This window comes from Micromys minutus (assembly GCF_963924665.1).
Source record: "Micromys minutus genome assembly, chromosome: 3".
Lineage (NCBI taxonomy): Eukaryota > Metazoa > Chordata > Mammalia > Rodentia > Muridae > Micromys > Micromys minutus.
In genome coordinates, this window is record NC_137972.1 from 16,314,158 (window position 1) to 16,318,401 (window position 4,244).

Below are 4,244 nucleotides of genomic sequence, written 5' to 3' on the forward strand. Positions count from 1 at the left end.
TCTCAAGAAATAGCCCGATGTGGAGATGTTGAGATCTCTGAAGACAGTTTTCACTGCTACATTTTACATTAATTTTAAAAATAGACTTGTTTGATTTAATGGAAAACTTGCAATTGTGTTTTGGGGAAAGGGGACTGCTAACGATATGGTTAAAGTTAAAAGATCATAGAATTTTCTTGTTGTATTTTATTGTTTGTTGATGTCCTTCAAAGACATGATTTCTCTGCACAACCTTGGCTTTCCTGGAACACACTCTGTAGATGAGGCTGTGCTTGAACTCAGAGATCCATTTGCCTTGGCCTCCTGAGTGTTGGGATTAAAGGAGTGCACCACCATGCCAGCTACACAATTGTTTCAGAAGGCTTGGTTTTATTCATTTGTTTGTTTAGTATTCTCTCATATATTGCATCCCAAGAGCAATTTCACCCCCTTGTTCCTCTCCTCCCAGACCCACTCCACAACCTCCTTGTCCCCAAATCTATTGCTCCTATATTTTCCTTCAGAAAAGGCAAGGTCTCCCAGAGATATATCACAAAAGTGGCATATCAAGTTGCACTAAGACTAGATACCGTGTGTGTGTGTGTGTGTGTGTGTGTGTGTGTGTGTGTGTGTGTGTGTTTTGGAAACCAGGGACGGAGGCCACAAAAGTTGCTATGGGGAAGAATAGGTGGGAGGGGGAAGAGATAAAGCATGCACAAAGAGAAGAGAAGAGCAAGGAGATAAAAAGGTCTGGATTATATAGGAAGGAGCCACTGGAGGAGATCATGGGCTAGAAAAGTCCAGGTTTGGAGTATACAACGTAGGGACTGAGGGATACTGGGAGAACCAGGAGACTAGGTCTTCTTTGCTATGCAAAATACGCACCTCAGTCCTTTGTCCCAGGGCCTGAAAACAAATACTACATTCCACCCACCTTTATAGATTTTCTTTTGAAAATTATAGAAAACTTTCATTTGCTTGAGGTTAAGTATTTCATTTGCTAAGTTACTCTCCAAATTGTTCGTCTCTAATTTAGAACCCCTGGAACCCTCGAGATCAGAGGCAAGACAACTCAGTTGCCAGTTTTCCCCATGTGGAATTTCCCTGTGATAGGCATGGCTTCCACACAGGGAAGAGAGTGATGTGATGTCCATATGGATAAACAAACCAATGCCACACACTCAGTGGAGCTTCAGGGTGGTACTAACACTTTCCAAAGAACTGTCTTTCACTCCACCCTGGGAGTGTGATTCAAGAGAAACTTGTTTTTGTCAAAAGCACCAGTTACGAAGCTTACACAATCTCTTTTCTTTGTGGTGTTTCTAACATGAATTTCCTCTCATATAATTATTAATCTGATGGAGGGAAGATATTTGGCAGATGTTTGTCTTGGATGGCCTGGTGATGCTAGGCTAAGAAGGAGGAAGTGTGCAAGCACCCTGGCTCTATGAGCCAGCATGTGAACACCACCTGCATAAGAGCACCACCGGGGAGTGTTCATGGACCCACACTTACACTCAGTCTTCCTAGTTCCTTTCAAGCCTGCTGTTTGAGAACCACGTGTGGAAGACTGGAGAGTTTGAGCTGGCACTGTAGTAGGCTTAGGGATCCCCAGTGACTGGGATAAAATCTTCTCTTGGCCACACCCCTTGATAGCAATGATAGGGACTGACAGTCATTGTGCACACCTGTACCCTGAGAAGATGCCTAATGTCCCCTAGAGATTTTAAGGATGGCCCAAGTGTGTGAGAAGCCAATCTACAGAGTCCGTGTAACTCTCATCAAGATCACAGGCCCTTCACAGAATTGGGGGATTTAACCACAGAATAAACACAAACTGAGGAAGCATCAACAATTGCTGTGCCTCCTGGAACTGGGCAGAACCTGCTCCCCATATACTTGGAGCCGTGGCAGTGTGAATGAACTCAGACACAGCAGCTGGCCAAACCTCAGTTTTAAGACAGTAAGACAATAAACTGGGAATGTGGTAGAGAGCTTGCCAAGCATGACAAAGCCCTGGATTCCATCCCTAGTGCTGAACAATCAAACCAAACCAAAAAACATTCACCAAACCTAACCAAAAACACCAAGCAGAGAATAAAGGAAGCAGATAAATAAGCAACACAGAAGCAGTCATTGCCCAATAATGCTCAAAGACAATGAACCAGTTAGATGGTTGAGAAGAGAATAGGATGGCATAAGCATAAATCAGGGGTACACCCAGCAGAGAGGTCAGAAAACCCTATTTAGGTTCAAGCTCACTGGCTACATGCTGAGAAGATATGGGATCTGGATTTGAATAGGCATTCAGCATGTACAGTAGAGACAGACTTGAAGTCAACCAGAATTCCATGTTCTGGAACTTGAGTAGAATTACCATGCATCTAACACCCAATGGGGAGACCCAGTGGCAGAACCATGGTCAGAATGTCAGTGTGATAGCAAACCTGGCCACCTGAGTTCCATTTCTGGAACCCATATAATAGGAGAAAGTCATCTCCTGCCATCTGTTCTCTGATCTCCACATGCATGCAGTAGGAAATGTGCACCCACACATGTACATTCACACCAAACAAAATAAATGCAGTTTAAAACAGCAACACAGATGGAGGACACATCTGAATCTCTCGCCCCAGGAGACAAAATCTGTAGGTCAGTGGGCTGTCTTATGGTATCTACAGCCAACAACTCAAGAAAGGTGAGGGCAAAGGGTGGCTCGTAGAAGGGGAGAAAGCGAAGTTCGCATCACAGACTTCCTGAGGGTATGGGTGGAAACCTTCTGCTTTTGATTTCAGTGTTCTGGCATGTTCCTTCTACTTCAGGAAGATAGGGCAGGCCATCCAGACTCTACAGTTGGGAACCCAAAGAAACATAAGAGTGTCCATGTTTCTTCTCTTAGAAAGCCCTATTCTGCTTACAAAAGTCCACAGAGCCTTCTAATCAGAGTGAGGGCCGATGGGCACTTCCTTGGTACATTCTGAAGCCAGTGTCCACTCACGAAATGAAGCTGTAGTGTGAGCTGATGCCCTCCAGGACAGCATGACCAGCAAAGATCCACTGTTGAGGGACAGGAATTTGTCCATCAATTTTGCTGTCTCAAATTCTTGATGCATCAGTAGAGACCTTTATTCAGGGGCTGGAGCCTAGCTCCAGTGTAGCAACTAAGTTTCTGCAGCACCAGCTTCTCCTGGTTGTACATCTTTGGCCACTAAGTCTCAGCATCGGAGCTGTGAGTGAAGCCCAGCAGGTGTCAGAGTTAGTGAGTGACTGTGTCAGAACATCATAGTAATACTCACTTTCCTTGCAAAGTCAGAATTTCCACTCCTAGGAAAATACCTCTCAAATTATAACTATCCAGTGTGTATGGCTGAGGAAATTCTCCAGCATTCAGATCTTCATGAAGTGGGAAAGAAAGCACATTAGTTGGGCCATCATTAGTCCTGTAGATTCTGTTAATGTTCTAAACATTATCAATGCAGATGATCTCCAGGTCAAATTTCTTCACTCCTAAAATACACTTGACTAAATCTATCTTCCTGCAAAGTGGCATTCTTCTGATGGGGACCACCTGCTGAAAATTTTTAATCAACGAATTTATTTCAAGAAGAACAGCCAGCTCTTTAAAAACTGGTTGGAAGGGCCCAAAACAAACAGTGAAGAAGTCCATTAGCTGGGCAAACAACCTGCCAGAAGCTGACCTCCCTCATATTAAGGGCGGTTAAGTCAACCCAGTATGATGAAAAGGGTCCCAGAAACAGGCAAAAGAGTCAGAGTAGCCTCTAGCCCTACTATAAGGAGTTCCACAAGAAGAACAAGATATACAATCATAACAGAGTACCTAGATCAGAGCCATGCAACCTCTCAGGTTGTTGGTTCCTTCTCTCTGAGCCCCTATGAGCCTTGTTGACTCTGTGAGGTTTTTTGTGGTGTCCTCAAACCCTCTGATGACTGTAATACCATCCTATCTTCTAAAGGATTGCCCAAACTCTGCCCAGTATTTAGATGAATGTCTCTGCACCTGGAAAGCCTTTCTAATGTATGTGAGGGTTTGTTTTTGATATACTTATATAGTAGAATATCATTAGGAATCATTTCTTTTTTATTCTCATGTTGGTTGTGTTTGTTTCAATTCTAGGTCTATGTGCTATCCAGGCTATGGGTTCTGAGGCATTATCAGAGGTGGGTTTCATCTCGTAGAGTGAGACTAGTGGCTCCATCTCAAGGAGGATGAGTCATTGGTTGGCAATTTCCTAAATTTCTGCTCC

At 43.8% G+C, this 4,244-nt stretch overlaps 1 pseudogene across 1 annotated transcript; it reads right to left on the minus strand.

The window, feature by feature from the left end:
* Positions 1-3,091: 3,091 nt before the first annotated feature.
* On the minus strand, positions 3,092-3,646 carry LOC308418396 (endoribonuclease YbeY-like; annotated as a pseudogene). Its single transcript has one exon. The product of its transcript is annotated as an endoribonuclease YbeY-like (transcript).
* Between the last annotated feature and the right edge of the window lie 598 nt (positions 3,647-4,244).